We start from the raw sequence: 21778 nt of genomic DNA on the forward strand, positions 1-21778 counted from the left end.
ATATATATATATATATATATATATATATATACATATATATATAGATATGTATGTGTATGTTGTTTTAAATTTAATCTTACTATTTTTAAGTATACATAATTTGGTATAGTATTAAGAGATAAAAAGATAATTTTACTAGCTGTATCATTTTATTACAAGATTCTGGAAGATAACAATCATATAACGAAATGTCCCATCAAATATTATATTATTATTACTGTTTTACCTCAAAAAGGACTTCGGGGTCAATTCGTACACCTTTCATAAATGTATGAACTTTCTACGAACTAAACAAACAGATATACCATTTTGTTCTATCCAGACTATCTCTATTATTAAAAATGCAATAATTTTACTAAATTTTTCCTTCTTCTTCTTCCTTTTTATCGACCCGGGATCTGTCTGTTCCGGTATCCGTCTTTTGTGACGTGGACTGGCAGCTCTCACGCCATCGCTTTGGGGGTCTTCCAGATGATCTTTTTCCGTCTGGGTTCTTAAGCACAGTCTATTTTCTTGCATTCTATTGACATGGGCATTCCAGAATGGTCTTTGCTGTCTTCCTCATATATCATTTATAAACCAACTATCATCATTCTGCTTTCCCGCTAGGGTAGACAGTGAGAATAGAACGCCACACCAATATGTATCTTCCATATTCATAAATCTTATCATACATACATATATATATATATATATATATACATACATATATGTATATATATATATATATATATATATATATATATATATATATATATATATATATATATATATATATATATATATATATTTATATATATATATATGTATATATATATATATATATATATATATATATATATATATATATATATATATATATATATATATATATATAAACATATATATATATATATATATACATATATATATATATATATATATATATATATATATATATATATATATATATATATATATATATATATATATATATATATATATATATATATATATATATATATATATATATATATATATATATATATATATATATATATATATATATATATATATATATATATATGTTTATACACATACATTTATAAGTACAAAAAATAAATATTATTTTAATACTAAAAAAGGCATGGCCTGTGTGGGTAACATTTTATTTTAGGTTAGGTTCAGAAATAAAAATGCATGAAAAGTGCTTTTATAAATTACAAATTTTTCTTTACTTATAACCTTTATCCGCACTTAATGGTGCATAGGGCACCGCATCGATTTGACGCAGTGTTATCCTGATCATTACTTACATGAAGGCAAGTTGATCACTCTTACGCTTCAGGAACCAGTCCAGGGTAATATTAAATAAATATTACAGTGTAAAATCACTAATATTTATTTTCACCCCCCTGGGAATCGAACCCGGGACCTCCAGCACGGTAGCTAAACATGCTGACCATTACACCACGGAGGCGGACCAGTTACAAATTAATTTGGTTTAAAAGCGTTACTATTGTATACTTATGGTAAATTTGATAACACTGTTTCAATTAGTATTTTTCCTTTATAGCCGAAGTGTCCAAACTTTGCCAGATTTCCCCTACTAATGTTTTGACTAATAAAATTTAGATACGCTTAAATGAACCTACGTTAATAATAATAAACTTTTTTGTTATCTTTAGAAGAAATCACTTTTCTGAGTGGATACAAGATTTTTTTCCGTTATAGAAATAAATGGTGTGAACTGACGATGATGTAAAATTTCTAAAGGTTAACCCAATTTTACATTTAAAAAAACTTTTTGTATCCGATGTCTCAGACGAATATGTGGCAAAATTATGTACATATCGGCTGTCCAAACTCAAAACACAGTAAGGGACATTTTTTTTGTAGTACGTTTTTTTTGCATTTTTGGACTAATTGATCCAAAAATGCAAAAAAAAATCGTGCTACAAAAAGTGTCCCTTATTGTGTTTTATGTTTGGACAGCCGATATGATACAAGTATTATAATTCACAATTAAAAAAAAACGTTCTCTCTGACAAATGTGCGGCGAAATGATGTACATAATATGTATTCATATTATAAATTCTTGCTTCATATTATGAATCAAGTATTTAAAATTAACAATTTAAAAAAAAATGCGTTCTTTCAGACGAATGTGCGGCAGTATGATGTACCTACATGTGAAGCAAGTATTAAAATTTTTAAAAAATTGAAATATATTTTGCGTTCTCTCAGACGAATGTGTGGCAAAATGATGTACCTACACAAGGTAGAAGTATTATACTTGCAATGAAGCAAGTATTATAATTCACAATTAAAACAAATATTTTGCATTCTCTCAGATGAATGTGCGGCAAAATACTGTATCTGCAAGCAAGTATAATAATTCTTAATTATTAATAAAATATTGTCGAAAATCATTCTCTCAGACGAATGTGTGGCAAAACGATGTATGATGGATGTTCGAACGATGATATAAGGAAATAATGCAAGGCTGAGATGAGTATTATCGATTAAATAAAGAATGGTTTGTTAAGACGCTCTGGGCACGTAGAATTTATGAGGCGAATGTAGTAGGTGTAGAAAGCCGAGGAAAAGTTGGCATGATCAAGTATTTTAAATACTTAATATCTGCAACATTTTTAGTGTGTCCAAATACTTATTCACAAATCTGGGTAGAATTGGTGAATGTAACACGTGTGTAAAGTGATCACTTAAACCAGCCTATGACGGTCGTCAGCCCCGTAAATGCCCAGACTTCCATATTCTTCTTCATCTTGGATGAGATGTCAATTTTTTTTAATTATAATAGTAATACGTAAAGTCCACATAATTATAGAATTATCATTATAATTTAGTTTGCGAACAAAAAACCGTTTTTACCAAATCAAGATAATCGATAATCGATAATTGATAATTTATAATCGATTATCAAAATATTTAACCTCCAACAACTCGAAATATAACCGTTATTTACCATAAAAATTGTCTTAGACATTAATAATCAATGCTTATGTTTTCCAGCGGGTCTCAATCAAAAATCATTTGAATCGATCGGTTTCGTAAACCCTCTCATCTCACATAAGTTATTTTCATAAAATATTAAATAAATAATTTTATGGATGAAAGTAGACTGAATGCAGTGGAAATGCGATCTATCAGAAGAATGTGCGACAAAAAGATGTATGATAGATATTACTATAGTGAAATAAGGATGGAATGCAAAGCTGAGATAAGCATTATCGATAAAATTAAGAAAGGTGTATCGAGATGGTTTGGACATTTAGAACGAATGAGTGAGGAAAGAACGGTAAAACGGATTTATGAGGCGAATGTTAGTGGGAAAAGAAGCAGAGGAAGACCGAGAAAAACATGGCATGATCAGGTATGCCAAATACTTGAAAGTGGTCAGGTTAGGAGTCGTAACAATTGGCGGGTATGTATGAGGAGATGCATGAACGTGGAAGAGGCGAAGAATGTTTGCAAAGACGGCACGTTTGTGGCGTTCTATTCTCTCTGCCAGTGATGGTTAGTTAGTTAGTTTTAAATTTTAAAAAATGTCTAATTTTTTTCAAATTTTCGCTTCGCCTTCACTTAGGAGTTATTTATATTGATAATCCCAACATACTTGAAGAAGAATATGGAAGAATCTAACATACCTATCAAAAATGTTTTAAGCTAAAAAAAATCACTTAACTGAACCATAGATTTGCAACACCTTATCCGCATCCCAATGGCGCATAGGGCACTGCATCATATAATCGCAGTGTTATCTTGATAGTTATCACATGAAGGAATCATATGAAATCAGGGCTGCCAACGCTCTTCGGGAAACAGCTACGATCTTTTGTTAGTTTGTAGTTGTTTTTTTTTTAAATCCATATCTGCACCTGATGGTGCATAGGGCACTGCATTATATAAACGCAGTGTTATCTTGATCGTTAACACATGAAGGAAAGGTGATCAGCCCTCCGCTACAGATACCAGTCCAGGGTAATGTTGAATAAATATTAGAGTGAAAAAAATCACTTATATTTATTTGACCCCCCCTGGTAATCAAACCCGGGACCTCCAGAACGAGAAAAGTTTAAAAAAAGTTTTTAAAAAATCAACAAAACAAACACAGGGCAATATAAAAAAAATAAAACAATAAATATATACTATTTTTGAAATATTTTAATAAATATATAATTTCTTTAAAAAAAAATACAGACTGGAGTGGTGTTTTTTTCTCTCTGCCTACCCCTGAGAACAAACTGCGTGATGGTTAGTCAATTAGTTAGTTAAATAAATTTATTTATTGATTTGGCGTTAAATTTGTAGAAATCCATTTTAATTTATGTATTAATTTTAAACCTACATCCCCCATTAGCTACTGTTGTCTCCCATAAATTATTGCTGCACGTGTTAAAACTGTCACTTAGAATTGTATAGCTACATAAGGACCGTAGTCCATTTGATCTTCACATTCGTTTGATAATGCCCTAACAAGGCGAAACAATTGTCACAATATAATTTTTTTTTATGTGTTTTTGTTAATAAAATACAACTTAGTAGACTCAAAAATCTGTGTTTGATTTAAAATTAATACATAAATAAATTTATTTTGGAGTTCACGTGATTTTGCTACTAGGCGCCTTAATTTATGATATAAAACGTAAGGCTCCTTTTTGAGCTTCAATAATATTTGATGAACCCATTAAGGATAAGATAAAAAATGTTTTAAAGGCGGGATTTATTATATTACACGCTTAATGACTCAAGATGAAGATGTTTCTGCAATTCCATTGCGATTGCTTATCACCTGACGTTCTTCAGGGGTCGTCAATCGTGAACAAAAAAATATTTATTTATTGATTTGGCGTTTAATTTGTAGAACTCCATTTTAATTTATGTATTCATTTTAAATCAAACACAGATTTTTTGAGTCTACTAAGTTGTATTTTATTAACAAAAACAAATAAAAAATTATATTGTGACAATTGTTTCGCCTTGTTAGGGCATTATCAAACGAATTTGTATGTGTTTTTGTTAGTAAAATACAACTTAGTAGACTTAAAAGATCTGTGTTTGATTTAAAATTAAAACATAAATTAAAACAAAAAAATACTATATATATTGACATCTGATGACATTTTTGATGACATCTCATCAAAGATGAAGAAGAATATGGAAGTCTGGGGATTTATAATAAAAAGCTTCTTTTCATCTCACCAATAGATGTCTCTAGTGAAGTTCTAGTGATTCAAGAACAATGTTTCTGAATTGGCTCATACATATAGAGATTAATGAAACATGTAAGAGTTCCAAGAATTTGAGCATTGTGGTTGTCAATAATGGGTAGAATTGGCGAATGTTACAGGCGTGTAAAGTGATCAATTAAACCAGCCTATGACGGTCGTCAGACCCGTAAATGCCCAGACTTCCATATTCTTCTTCATCTTTGATGAGATGTCAAAAAATACTATGTTTCGAGTTTGATCAATATGAGTTCCTTCAATACAGTTCTGAAAAATTTAAGTTATGTGCTTTTCAATCTTAAGTAATTTTTATATTTTTTGTGGCTACGGTGTCCGCTCTGCATTTGATCCCTTGTCGCTCACTCCTTTCAATAACGACAAATATCAAAAAACTTTATTTTTCAGGAGATCGTTTTTAAGAATATAATGAAATGTATTGAAAATAAATATCAAGTCACTTATTGAACTTTTTACTGTGCAACAGATCTTTTTAGGTACAACCTGAAGGTTTTTTCTCCATTTGAAAAATATTAAGTATATTTAAAAAAAAAATTAAACAACACCTTTTCTTCAAAATGCAAAAACAACACTTTCTGCCCTGTAGCAGGTAAATATTAAGTTAAAAATATGCCGCTTTTGCTTAGATATAGTACATTTTCTGGGCATTCCGAAAACATACACAACTGAAAATTTATGATTTTTGATTTATGACGTTGTTGAAAGGAGTGAGCGATATGTCACGATGGGTCGCACAAAAGTTTTGTACGCTTATTACGATAGTATTTTTCATATATATTATATCATGGTTGGCAACCTCTGGTTCAGGGGATAAAAGCTTTGTTGAAGATGCGTTAATTAGTGAGTCCAAACATAAAAATTTACTGTTAACCATCAAATTCTAATAACCATAAAATGCAACCGGAAATGTTTGTGCATTTAAAGAACCCAACCAAATGACAGAGCTTTATTATTTTAAGGTATGCATGTACTGCAATATTTAGGGCCGCATTTCGCGATTTCAAAGAAAAACATGCGTTATATTTTGATTTTAATATTTTTAAGGTTGAAAGATATTAATCTGCAAGCCTCAGAACCGCATTTCGCGATTTAAAAAAAACATGCGTTATATTTTCATTTTAATATTTTTAAGGTTGAAAGATATTAATCTGCAAGCCTCAGAACCGCATTTCACGATTTAAAAAAACATGCGTCATATTTTGATTTTAATATTTTTAAGTTTGAAAGATATTAATCTGTAAGCCTCAGAACCGCATTTCGCGATTTCAAAGAAAAACATGCGTTATATTTTGATTTTTAATATTTTTTAGGTTAAAAGATACAAATCTGCAAACCTCAGAATTTTTACACCGCATTTCGCAATTTCAAAGAATAACATGCGTTATATTTTGATTTTTAATATTTTTTTTATGTGAAAAGATAGAAATCTGCAAGCCTCAGAACCGCATTTCGCGATTTCAAAGAAAAACATGCGTTCAATTATGAGTCTTAAAATTTACAATGTTAAAATGTATGTACTGCAAGCTATTGGGCCGCAAAAAAACTAAATTTTGATTTGTTATCATTTAAAATGTTAAAAGGTACCTACATATGTGGAGGTCCACACCAAAACGTTACATTTCCAATATAAATGATTTTAAGTAATCAGGAATCCTAGCTTGTAAAATTATTACGTATTGGTGCGATTTAATGATTTCATATTGGTTTTACAGCAGATTGGTCACGTTTTGTTCGCAACTTTAATTAAGATTTCGATCGAATTCAGTAAACAGATCAGATTAGCATTTATTTATTTTTCAAAACATATTACATTCATAAGTCATATATATATTTATATATATTTACATATATATATTTATATATATATATATATATATATATATACATATATATATATATATATATATATATATATATATATATATATATATATATATATATATATATATATATATATATATATATATATATATATATATATATATTTATATATATATATAAATATATATTTATATATATAAAAATATATGTATATATATATATATATATATATATATATATATATATATATATATATATATATATATATATATATATATATATATATATACACTCCTTTCAAGAACGTCATAAATCAAAAATCGTCAATGTTCAGTTGTGCATGTTTTCGGAAAATGTACTATATCCCAGAAAAAGAGGCATATTTTTAACCAGAGCAGAAAGTGTTCATTTTGAAGAAAAGGTATTGTTTAATTTTTTTTAAATAAACTAAATATTTTTGAAATAGAGAAAAAACCTAAGGTTTTACCTAAATAGCTCTGTTGCACAGTAAAAAGTTCAATAAGTGGCTTGATATTTATTTTGAATAAATTGTATTACATTTTTAAACTTTAAAAACGTTCTCCTGAAAAATCTTTTTTTTATTTATGACGTTCTTGAAAGGAGTGAGAGATATGTCAGGCAGCTGATTTATTTGGGTATATAATAAATAAATAAATAAAAACCCTTATCCGCACCCCAATGATGCATAGGGCACTGCGTCATATAAATGCAGTGTTATCTTGATCGTTTACACATGAAGGAAAGGTGATCAGCCCTCCGCTTCAAGTACCAGTCCAAGGTAATAATATTAAATAAATATTACAGTGAAAAAATCACTTATATTTATTTTATTCCCCTTGGGAATCGAACCCGGGACCTCCAGAACGGTAGCCGAGCGTGCTGACCATTACACCACGGAAGCGGACAAAATTTGGGTATAGGGAAATTTAAATGATTTTTGGTCCAATATTGGAAATTTAACTTTTTCGTGAGGACCTTAACACGTTAAGAAGTCAAAATTGAATATTTTATTAATGAATCAGCTACTTTGACTCGTGTCCTGAAAGTATAGGAACAGAAAAAAGTGAATGACGTCCAATGACAACATGATATTGTTATGTCATATGTGTTATAATGTTTGTAACATCTCCGCGGAGCATCACGACCGCGAGGTGGATATCCTTGGCTCTGATGATGACCACACGATGACGCGTCGAAACGCAGATTAAAGGGAGAAAAAAACGGATCTTGTAAAACGAGTCTGGACCGCAATGATTGGGTGCGGTGGAACAGCGATCACGTCCCCAATATCCAATATAACTCACATAATAAATACTTATTTATTTTTTTACAAAAATGTTAATAATATTAGCATAAAACCACTCATCGAGATTTTTATGTCTACCGGTTTCGAAACGTACCCGTCTCTTCGTCAGGACAATCAATACTACAGCATGCAAACAATACCACCCTTCACCACCATAGCACCATTTACACACTTAAAACTACACAAAATGTTTAACACATGCGATTTTTGGTCGACCCAAAGAACAACATGCACTAAAGTTTTCACCACAGACATGCGTTAGGAGCTGAGGTTGAACATGCAATAGGGTTAAACGTATTAATAATCCAGCTTATATACCCGTAGGAGGAAAGAGTGGGCGGGGTGAGTGGTTATATACTAATATGATGAACATTTTTGTAAAAAAATAAATAAGTAAAAATGACTAACCACAAAGTTAATTATTTAAATACTAATAATATTGAGTATAACATAATAAATAAACAGTGAATATAATAAAATAACAACTGGTACCTGAAGCGGAGGGCTGATCACATTTCCGTGTTAACGATCAAGATAACACTGCGTTTATACGATGCAGTGCCCTATGCACCATCGGGTGCGGATAAGGGTTTGAATGAATGAATGTTATTTTTTCCACATCATCAGTCTGATGATGGCGGTTACGACGAAACCCGGTTGCTGGTCAAATAAAATTCATGTGGAAAAAACTACATAGTTGTTATTTCATTCTATAAAATACAGTTCCACCAAGAAATGTCTGTACAAAACTTAAATCGAATACAGTGAATGTTCAGAATATACCACACACCATTTCGCTCACTCCTTTCAAGAACGTCATAAATCAAAAACTTGATTTTTCAGGAGAACGTTTTAAAAGTTTAAAAATATAATACAATGTTTTAAAAATAAATATCTAGCCACTTCTTGAACTTTTTACTACGCAACAAATGTTTTTAGGTAAAACCTAAAGATTTATTTTCCATTTGAAAAATATTTAGTTTATTTCAAAAAATAATAAAACCATACCTTTTCTTCAAAATGCAAAAACAACACCTTCAGCCATGTAGCGGGTAAGTATTAAGTTAAAAATATGCCTCTTTTTCTGGGATATCGTACATTTTCTGGGCATTCCGAAAATATGCCCAACTGAAAATTGACGATTTCTTATTTATGACAATCTTAAAAGGAGTGAGCGATTTAAGATGTCAAGCATAGTTTAATGAAATAAAAATACGATTTAAAAACTAATTAGTACACCCTTATCTTTTTTATTAATTGTTTCGTTGTTAACTTTATGGTAAAACATGTTACAATGATTAAAGAAAACACTTGTTAAACTCAAGTGGTAAAAAAACAAGTGTTTTCTTTAATCATTGTCATACTTATCTTCATAAGAAGAGACCAAGCAAACAGATCTGGCTCAAAGAATAGCGAAACAAAAGTGGAAGAGGGTTTAGGAAAATAGACCAGAATGGCGAGGGATTGTTACTGCAGACTAATCCACGGGATTTATATTAAAGAAGAAGAGAATAAAAAAGTAAAAAAGATAATAAAAACGAAAAAAAATCAGGAAAAAAGTTACATTTTTCATTCATCTTTTTTTTATCTAATAGGACCTTGATTTGATTCCCCTGGATCCGCTAAGTAAGCATGTTGAACCATGCGGTCCGCAAGTCACTCATACAAGAAGTAAAGGCCTGCACTTGAGCCGACCTGAGGCCGAGGTCAAGTCTCCAAAAAGACGGAAGAGGGTCTCATTAACTGGTCGTACTCTACGCCAAAATATCTTCATAACACGACTCGACTGTACGTAATAATATACTACCGTCCATGCCAATATAAAGACATTAAAATAAATTGTAATGAGTGTAAAATTTTAAAAGTATTTATTTAAACGTATTACATACATAAGTCACAATATAATATTCGCGATGATTGATTTCCGTTACTCATTTTGGGACATGGGATTAAGGTTAACAAGACTGAAAAACAGATAATAAAGTTACAAATAAAAAAACAGGGCAAAATGAAAGATTTTTTATATTTTTTGTTTATTTCTTGAATTAGCTTATATTACACCAATATAAACATTTATTTACACTTAATTTGCATCATAAATATATATTTTCATCTTCTTACAGTAAACAAAACATATATTTTTTAATTCTTTCAGACTCTTTTCATTCTTCATACATTCAGGCATTTCATCATACATTTTTAAACCCTTGTACATTAAACAATTTTGCGACTCGGGTTTTTTCAACAATGGCAGTCTTATTTTATCTTTATTTCTAGTAATATAACACTATTTTATCCTTAAATATTTGGGTAATTTATCGTTTAAAAATTTATATATAAAGATCAGCATACTTAATATAAATTAATATATTTGTTTATATTTACCTATTTAAATATGTTTGTATATATATATATATATATACATAAATATATATATATATATATATATATATATATATATATATATATATATATATATATATATATATATATATATATATACAGATTTCTCTGTTGAAAATCGGTTTGGTGTTGCTGTGAGTTGTTTTAAACATCTATCGACATTTACAACATTATTTCTTCTCATTATTAGCTTTTTCACAGATCTGGATTATCTCCAATTAAAGGAGTTAATTTCTGGATTATCTCCAATTATAATAAAAGGTTCTTTTCATCTTACCAATAGATGTCTCTTGTGAAGTTCTAGTGATTCAAGAACAATGTTGCTAAATTGGTTCATATATATAGAACTTCCAAGAATTTGAGTAGGGTGGTTGTCAATAATCAATCGACATTATTGATATCGATATGGCGTCAATTTCAACCCTGGTGTTTAAGTTTCTTATCGCATGGATGTACGCATTATCCACACATGGAAAAGTGGTTTAAACGCCTGCTTCCTGATCTCGCGTCGCGAGTTCAGCTCCCGGCGATTGCAAACAAGTTCCGATGATGGTTCCACGTCTTGCAGCCGTCATCAGATCGGTATAATGTAACCAGCTTATACACGATTTTGTATAATATCATAATAATCGTTTTATGTACAAGTAACTAACAAACCGTCGTTTCCCCGCTGGGGTAGGCTGAGAGAATACAACGCCACACCAAACTGTCTTCTCATACAATCTTCGCTTCTTCCACATTCATGCATCTCTTCATACATACCTGCAGATTATTCCGACTCCTGATCTGACAGGACCACTTCCAAGAATTTTGAAATACTTGATCATCTCAAGTTTTCCTCGGTCTTCCTCTCCTTCTATTGACAACCACATTCGCCTTGTAAATTTATTTTGTGCCGTAAATTTTTGTCCGCCTCCGTAGTGTAATGGTCAGCACGCTCGGCTACCGTTCTGGAGGTCCTAGGTTCGATTCCCAAAGGGGGTAAAATAAATATAAGTGATTTTTCACTGTAATATTTATTCAATGTTACCCTGGACTGGTACCTGAAGCGGAAGGCTGATCACCTTTCCTTCATGTGTAAACGATCAAGATAACACTGCGTTTATATGACGCAGTGCCCTATGCACCATTGGGTGCGGATAAGGGATTTTTTTTTTAATTATTTTTTCTTCTCTCGCAAAAATATTGATTATATCGGCTGTTATAAACACTTCACGAGTCTAATACAATCCTTTATAGGTTGAGAATGTTAAATTAGATATTCCTCCCGTCTGACAAAGATCCTGTAGAATAAATAGAAAATTTCCTGATTTCTTAGTATGGAACTGCTGCTAATGTGACGAATTGTCTTGAAAATCGATTGTATGATCGACGATTATTATTAGTGATGATTTTAATAAGTGTATTCTTAATTGTGACTGCACAAATTTTTGTTAGTATTGTTAAAGGCATTAGCCGTAAATAAATTAAAATAAAATGAATATTTTCCAAATTCCAAAGTTTAGCAAATCCAAGATTATGGTTTTTGAAAGAGAAGAATGCAGATCTGAATGTGAAATATTGGTAAACGGAGAGATTTTGGAACAGGTAGATGATTTCGTGTATTTGGGTAGTATGTTTTCTAGAGATGGAAAGATTGATAAAGACATAGAAAGGAGAGTGAATGCTGGGAACTGAATGGTGCACAGTTATAGCAAATAAAAACCTCTCAGCGGAAGCTAAATTGGCAGTGCTTAACGGAGTCCTGGTTCCAACTCTAATGTATGGAAGTGAAACATGGAGTTGGCAAAAGAAGTATGAAAGTAGACTGAATGCAGTCGAAATGCGATCTCTCAGAAGAATGTGCGACAAAACGATGTATGATAGATGTGCGAATAGTGAAATAAGGAAGGAATGCAAAGCTGAGATAAGCAATATCGATAAAATTAAGAAAGGTGTGTTGAGATGGTTTGGACATGTGGAACGAATGAGTGAGGAAAGAACGGTAAAAAAAAATTTTGAGGCGAATGTTAGTGGGAAAAGAAGCAGAGGAAGACCGAGAAAAACGTGGCACGATCAGGTATGCCAAATACTTGAAAGTGGTCAGGTTAGGAGTCGTAACAATCGGCGGGTATGTATGAGGAGATGCATGAACGTGGAAGAGGCGAAGAATGTTTGCAAGGACAGAGTGGTGTGGCGCTCTATTCTCTCTGCCTACCCCTGCGGGGAAGCGGCGTGATGGTTACTTTTTTTTTGGATATTTTCTAAAGTCGATTTCGTACTTATTTACAAAAATGCCACAACCGATCGTAAAACTTTACGCCAAATTTGAACTTTCAACGTTGAAATGCCAAAAATGCATTTAAAGACTTGCCCATAATGCATCCAAAGTACAGTCGTGCTCATATTTATGTAACCATTATTACAACTTACAGCAAAACGCAGCTTCTTTACAGTCAGAGAAATTCAAACTGCATTTGTGGGGTGCATTGAACCCGAGTTTAGTTCTTGTTTTTGCATTTTTAATACATTGGTTTGTATTGCAGTGTATTTTTTTCTGTGGAGTAATAATTCTCATACACAGGATGTTTCGGAAAATTGTGTTTGCCTAAATTTAGCAAATAAATGTTACTCGCAAAATTTAGCGAGCGTGCCTTTGCTGTTGCGGGACCAATCGCGTGTAATGCTCTTCCACCTGTGTTTAGAAATAGTGAGAAAGAATTCTAATTTAATTTAATATGCTTATCTTTTACATAATTTTTTAACGATAAATTACCGAAATATTTTAACGATAAAATAGTTTTAAACAAAATTGTCATGAACATATTACTAGAAATAATGATAAAAAAGACTACTATTGTTGAAAAAATCGAGTGGAAAAATTGTAAATGTATAAACGTTTGAAAATGTATGATGAGATGCCTGAATGTATGAAGAATGAAAAGAGTCTGAAAGAATTTAGAAATAAATGTTTTGTTTAGGTACTGTAAAGAGATGTATGTATATATATATATACATATATATATATATATATATATATATATATATATATATATATATATATATATATATATATATATATATATATATATATATATATATATATATATATATATATATATATATATATATTAGTTGTAATATAAGCTAACTAAAGCAATAAAAATAAATAATAATAATAATAACGAAAAAAATATTCAAAACAATACATAAGTATCGTTTTTTTTAAGACTATGGACGAATATTTATTTTTGTCTGCTACTTTCATCGCACCCTGTATACTTCCTCGTAAATACGTAATACCCAAAGAGATATTTATGAAGCCCTGAAAAGTTCAAGTGTTTTAAGCGACCTCCTCCGAACGCAGCCGATTTATTTGCCAATAATAAATAACGACTGTTTTTTCTCATATTTAAGTAATACTGATATATTGGAACACACAGTTATTATATGTAAAAAAAACTTGCGTATTCCAATATATAATAATTCCATTCTTTTTTTTCAATTCAAACCCTGACTGCACCCCAATGGTGCATAGGGCACTGCATTATACAAACACAGTGTTATCTTGATCGTTAACACACGAAGAGATTTTGCAGACTTGTATATGCCAGAACCACCATACCCAACTACGGCATATCTAGAATCAGAACAAAATGGGAAAAGTCCAGTAGAGCATAATAATAATAAAACCCTTAGCCGCACCCCAGTGGTGCATAGGGCACTGCTTCATATAAACGCAGTGTTATCTTGATCGTTTACACATGAAGGAAAGGTGATCAGCCCTCCGCTTCAGGTACCAGTCCAGGATAATATTAAATAAATATTAGAGTGAAAAAATCACTTATATTTATTTAACCCCCCCTGGGAATCGAACCCGGGACCTCCAGAACGGTAGCCGAGTGTGCTGACCATTACACTACGGAGGCAGACAGATTATACAAAGTTATAATTAAATTATAACAAGTCATAAAAAATATTTGTAACCGGCGTGGGTTACGTGCGATGACTCTCAAAAATGTACACGCCTGGCCTTCTTCGGAATCTCCCAACTATGCCACCGTTGTAAGGGGTGACGTTCCAGACGGCCCCGCCGTACCGAGTTACCGAGTAAGCTGGATACGGACGGAGGTGAATGGATGTATGAGCCGGGAAGAGCGGCACTGGACCGACAAGTCAACCTCAATAGCCCTGATAAGGGCTTTCCGAAACTGGTCCGTGAATCGGTATAATGAGGCGAAGCGGTCCAGGCTGGCGGCGCGGCGAGTCGTCCAAGGAGCGGGAGCGGAGAAATGAAACACAGGTTTCAACAGTCACACCAGAACTGGTTTATTCTCTCAAAATGCGCCCTCTATATACCCGGCCGTGATCGCGTACCGCCCGACAGTGGGAAAGTACAGCCAATCAGCGGCCGGGGGAGAGAGACAGCCATATCTCTGTCTCTCTCTAATGGGCACCGGACGGGCTACACTTTTATACCGTACCGGTGCCGTTCCAACAGTTCAACAATTACAAGTCATATTTATGCTATATAATATCCGTAATATCTATTTATTCTACATATTTATTTACTCATCCTTACTTATATCTAATACATTCCTAAAATACATGTAAAATCGGTACAATTCCTAGAGGCCCTTCTTCGGGCCGCGTTCCGACGGGCGACCGTCTCGCCCGCCGCCAGGCGGCTGGAATTCCTTTTCAGGGCCGCCGCACGGGGTGTGCGATCTGTCCGTAACACTCCCCCCGTGCAGCTGGCCTGCACCAAAATTCCCTGGGACTGATTGCACGTTCTTCTCCCTTATCACGCCGATGGTGATGATTGTGGCCCGTTCAGCGTGGTCTCTCGGCAGCATCCTCGCGTCGCCAGAGACACCAGGCCGCGACTCGCCCTGATGGAGTCGCCTTCCGGGTCACAACGCCAGACTGGAGAAGTCTGGGCTTGAGGTGATGCTTCGCGTCACGTCCAGTGATCAGCATCCTTGTCATCCTTCCAGAGTCATCCGGCCGCATCCATACTCGGGCGGAGACATCTGGCTGCGACTTGTCATCTAAGTCGCCTTGGTTTTCATATTACATTTGCCAGGCTGGCATCGCCTGGGCTTGAGTTGATGCTCCGCGTCACATCATGTGATCACCCGGCAGCATCCTTGTACGGCCAAAGTCATCCGGCCACATCCATAATCGGGCGGAGACGTTTGGCTGCGACTCGTCCTTCGTGAAGTCGCCTTGATTCCCCAGCATCCTTACCAGAGTCATCCGGCCGCAACCTTGTTCGGGCGGAGACGTCCGGCTACGACTTGTCCTAAGTCGCCTAAGTTCCGGAATTCTCACCGGAACCGCATGTGCCAGGCTGGCGTCGCCTGGGCTTCATTGATGCTCCGCGTCACATCCTTGTGATCACCCGGCAGCATCCTTGTACTGCCAGAGTCATCCAGCCGCAATCATTCGGGTGGAGACGTCTGGCTGCGACTTATCCTGAGTTTCCTAAGTCGCCTAAGCTCCGGTATTCTCACCAGAACCGCAGGTGCCAAGCAAGCGTCGCTTGGGCTTGAAATGATGCTCCGCGTCACGTGCATAGTGATCACCAGCATCCTTGTTCGGCCAGAGTTGCCAGCCGCAATCGTTCGGGTGGAGACGTCTGGCTGCGACTTATCTTAGTTTCCTAAGTCGCCTAAGTTCCGGAATCCTCACCGGAACCGCAAGTGCCAGGCAAGCGTCGCCTGGGCTTGAATTGATGCTCCGCGTCACATCCTGTGATCACCCGGCAGCATCCATGTACGACCAGAGTCGTCCAGCCGCAATCGTTCGGGTGGAGACGTCTGGCTGCGACTTATCTTAGTTTCCTAAGTCGCCTAAGTTCCGGAACTCTCATCGGAACCGCAGGTGCCAGGCAAGCGTCGCCTGGGCTTGAAGTGATGCTCCGCGTCACGTGCTTGTGATCACCCGGCAGCATCCATGTGTGGCCATGAGTCATCCAGCCGCAATCATTCAGGTGGAGACATCTGGCCGCGACTTTTCCTTAATGTCGCCTTGGTTCCGAACTACCCGTCGGAACCGCATAAGTTTCCTGGCCGTCAGGCCACGACCCCTCTGCGAGTCGCATTGGTTCCGAACTACCCGTCGGAACCGCATCAGGCGGCAAATCGTCTCGGGCCCGCAGCGACCCCGCCTTCCCATGATTAGGCGGTTGCTGCGTGGTAGCCTTCGCCGTTATTGCACGCGTATTCGCCGCGCGGCTTCTTTCCTTTGATACTCCCAAGGAGTCGATTGCGCACATTTGCGCCTGTAGTACTCCGCTCGCGGAGTCATTCCCCTTCACTTTGGGGCGTCCGTACGTGACCGGTCCCAGTGCGGTCACTATAGTCAGCTGACCGTCCCTTTGAAGCACTGGGGTGTCGATCGGGAACATTAGAGACGCGTTGTCGAGGCCGATAAGCAACTGCGGCTTGATAACGCCTCCGGTCTGCGCGAGCGCGCCACCTTCACGAACAAGATCCAAGTCCTTAATGGTCCTCGCCCTGATCTCGAATTCCCCGTTTTGTTCACTTTCCAAAGTCACCGTTACACGCTGTGACCTGTATGTGTTGCCTCGTCCACACGCGCCTTTGATTATCAGATTCTCGGCTATCCCTGTAGCACCAATTGCGCGGGCGACGCCCTCCTCCAGGAGGGTTACAGATGCAGCCTCGTCCATCAAGGCGAACACTTTTGCGGTCCCCCGTGGTCCCTTCAGAGTGATCGGCAACACTTTGAAGGTGACCGGGACCTCACCGTCATTTATCCACAACACCTGCGCACTGTCCACAGCGTCCTCACTTTCATCTTCCACAACACTGTCCGTGCGGAAGGAGTGCAGGATCCTATTGTGGTGTTTTCCGCATACATCACAACTTCTCGCTTCACAATTTGGCACCTTGTGCCCTGATTCCAAACACTGGTAACACAGTTTGGACGACCGCACAAAGTCCCAGCGGTCATCCACGGCTTTCTTCTCGAACCGTTTGCATCGGCGTATGTTATGCCCGTTGGCCTTACAAAATACGCATTCCTTATCACTTGTTGTGTCGCGCGTCGCAAACACGTGATACCTCGGCTCGACGCGTCGAGCGTTCTCGCGGCGGGCGGGCTCGGCGCACTTGTCGCGCTGACCCGCGCGCTCCTTGTCTCTGTTCCTCGCCACCATTCTGAACAGACCTCCGTGGCGCGTGATGCCGGCGGTGATCTCGTCAAGCCAAGCGGCGAGATCGTAGATACTGCTCCTCGTCTCGCGGCGGCGATCGCGGAACCAATCCCACCGGAGTTGCGTCGGCATCTTGGCAACCATCTCCGCTAGCAGCTGCGGGTTGTCGAGATAGCAAGCGTCCATCCCGTCCACGGTGGTGATGACGTTGCGTATCGAAACCGCAAAATCCACGACTGCTTCGTCCGCGGGGTGGTCGGCGAGACTCGGCATCCTCCGGGCGTCTTCCAGTATCTGCGCGATGATGAGTGTCGGGCTGCCGAAGGCGTCCTCCAGCGTCCGCAATATTTCCGACACGTTGCGCGGATACAGTAGCAGGCCTGCTACCATGTGACGCGCACGCCCTTCCAGTGCGCGCGCCAATCTTCCGATGTTGTCAGCGTCCCCTATCCCCCATCTCTCAGTAGATTGGAGATATGCCGCGTTGAAGCGGCGCCATTCCCTCGGGTCTCCGCTGAACTTGGGCAACTCCGGCGGCTGCCCCGACCATCGAAAGTAGTCCCCGCCTCGGGGTGAGGGCTCCGCGTAGATTGCTCTTCCGTCATCTCTGCGGTGCCGTTCGTCCGGTCGAGCTCTGTCGACCCATTCGCGTACCGGGTAGCGATCGCGTTCGTCCGGTGCGCGCCAACGCAAGCCAGAGGTTTCCATACGCCTCGGCTCCGCGTTGCCAGTAGGCGCCGGGCCATGTCCCCCGGGCGCTTCTCCTCTGTGGCCGGTCAGTTCGTCCCGCGATTCCCCAGCGAATCGCGTAGGTTCCGGATCCAACACCGGAACCGGTAGAGCTGCGGCCGATGTCCTGAATCCCGTTCTGGGCTGATTGGCGGCGTCGTCCTGCCGCGTTCGTAGGTGGGTGGATTGTTCGACACCCGCGATAACCTCCCCCCCTGGGGAGCTTACGTTAGCTGCTGTGCACTTCGACAACAGCTCACGGAGTTGCTGGAACTGCCTCTCGTTGCTGGCGGCTAGCTCCGCCATCTGGCGGCGCAAGTCGCTACTCGTATCAGTCCGGACTGAACTGACAGAGTCCCGATCCTCCTCACGGCGCTGCTCTTCGGGCTCCATGGCGACGTTGCGTCCCGACCTCAGGGATGCAGGCATCGTAGCTGGAGACTGCGTTGAAGGATCCGGCTCGAAGGACCAAAATGTAACCGGCGTGGGTTACGTGCGATGACTCTCAAAAATGTACACGCCTGGCCTTCTTCGGAATCTCCCAACTATGCCACCGTTGTAAGGGGTGACGTTCCAGACGGCCCCGCCGTACCGAGTTACCGAGTAAGCTGGATACGGACGGAGGTGAATGGATGTATGAGCCGGGAAGAGCGGCACTGGACCGACAAGTCAACCTCAATAGCCCTGATAAGGGCTTTCCGAAACTGGTCCGTGAATCGGTATAATGAGGCGAAGCGGTCCAGGCTGGCGGCGCGGCGAGTCGTCCAAGGAGCGGGAGCGGAGAAATGAAACACAGGTTTCAACAGTCACACCAGAACTGGTTTATTCTCTCAAAATGCGCCCTCTATATACCCGGCCGTGATCGCGTACCGCCCGACAGTGGGAAAGTACAGCCAATCAGCGGCCGGGGGAGAGAGACAGCCATATCTCTGTCTCTCTCTAATGGGCACCGGACGGGCTACACTTTTATACCGTACCGGTGCCGTTCCAACAGTTCAACAATTACAAGTCATATTTATGCTATATAATATCCGTAATATCTATTTATTCTACATATTTATTTACTCATCCTTACTTATATCTAATACATTCCTAAAATACATGTAAAATCGGTACAATTCCTAGAGGCCCTTCTTCGGGCCGCGTTCCGACGGGCGACCGTCTCGCCCGCCGCCAGGCGGCTGGAATTCCTTTTCAGGGCCGCCGCACGGGGTGTGCGATCTGTCCGTAACAATATTTATAGTGATTTTAAAACAAAATTACGAAATGGAAAATAACAAAGTTAGTATTTCAAATATATATTACATATTTTTTACATTTTTAGTAGCGGTAATGAGTAATGAGTCATTTGAAATCGAAATACAATTTTAAAACATTAATTTCCCTTTAATTTCCATTTAATTAAGAAAGGTGTGTTGAGATGGTTTAGACATGTAGAACGAATGAGTGAGGAAAGAACGGTAAAACAAATTTATGAGGCGAATGCAATTGGAAAAAGGAGCAGAGGAAGACCGAAAAAAAGGTGGCACGATCAGGTATGCCAAATACTTGAAAGTGGTCAGGTTAGGGGTCGAAACAATCGGCGGCTATGTATGAGGAGACGCGTGAACATGGAAGACGCGAAGAATATTTGCAAAGACAGAGTGGTGTGGCGTTCTATTCTCTCTGCCTACCCCTGCGGTGAAGCGGCGTGATGGTTAGTTAGTTAATTTTCCTTTAACGTCACCTCCGATAACGCGGTACCTATCTCAGCGTTATAGGGGGGTTTACTGTATTTGACTCTTCGTCGTATGGTATTTTCGTAATACCGTGAATGGTTGCACTCTAGTTTGGCCCAACCTACCTATGGACTACCCAGTTGGAATAATAATAAACACGATAGTTGTTATGAATATAATTTTCCGATCCGCCATCCCCTGTTTTAGGGTAATTATTCAGCAACCTTCAGGCTACAACACGACACCAATGGAAATAAGGGTCGCTTCACAATGCGCTTGCGTCATATTAATTTATTCAATGTTCGCAAACAATACCAATATTATTTTTTAACATCTCATCAAAGATAAGGAATAATATGGAGGTCTGGGCATTTACGGGCTGACGACCGTCATAGGCTGGTTTTTCATCACTTTACACACGTGAAACATTCACCAATTCTACCCATTATTGACAACCACACTACTCAAATTCTTGGAAGTTCTATATATATGGACAAATTTCGCAACATTGCTCTTGAATCACTAGAACTTCACTAGAGACATCTAATGGTGAGATGAAAAGAAGCTATTTATTGAGCAGAAACTCTTATATTATGTTGTATGTGAGGTCCGAATCCTGGATTTTAATCACATACACGAAAAACATATATCCTAACTGTCCATCAAAGCTCTTCCCTTAGTTTTCCCTCTACCTCCTTTCCTAAACTCCCTTTTTCCTTTGCCCTCCTTATTATTATCTATCTGTCAGAAATGAAGACTCTGAGAAGCATAACATCCAAGAGTCTTCGAGATAGAATCAGAAATGCCAGGACCAGGGAAATATGCGAGATCGAAGATGTCGTGAGGTAGGGAAGGCAACGAAGGAGACAATGGTATGCGCATGTGAAGAGGATGGAACCATCCAGACTCCTCCACATCGCACTGTACGGCCAACCCCATGGTAGACGACTCCCGGGCAGACCACCAAAGAGATGGGTCGATAGCTGGGAATTGACGTCGCAGGAGGCTAATCCCTCTTAACAACAGGCCGCAAGGCCTATAATAATAATAATAATTACAATAAACCCTTATCCGCACCCCAATTGTGCATAGGGCACTGTGTTATATAAACGCAGTGTTATCTTGATCGTTTTACACATGAAGGAAAGGTGATCAGCCCTCCGCTTCAGATACCAGTCCAGGATAATATTGAATAAATAGGACAGTGAAAAAATCACTTATATTTATTTTACCCCCCTTGGGAATCGAACCCGGGACCTCCAGAACGGTAGCCGAGCGTGCTGACCATTACACTACGGAGGTGGACAATAAGGCCTATAATAATAATAAGAAGAAGAAGATTGTTATCTATTGTAGTTTATGTTTTTTT

The sequence above is a fragment of the Brachycentrus maculatus genome, unplaced genomic scaffold (genome assembly GCF_059751285.1).
Source record: "Brachycentrus maculatus isolate JH-2025_06_01 unplaced genomic scaffold, ASM5975128v1 h1tg000365l, whole genome shotgun sequence".
Taxonomy (NCBI): Eukaryota; Metazoa; Arthropoda; class Insecta; order Trichoptera; family Brachycentridae; genus Brachycentrus; species Brachycentrus maculatus.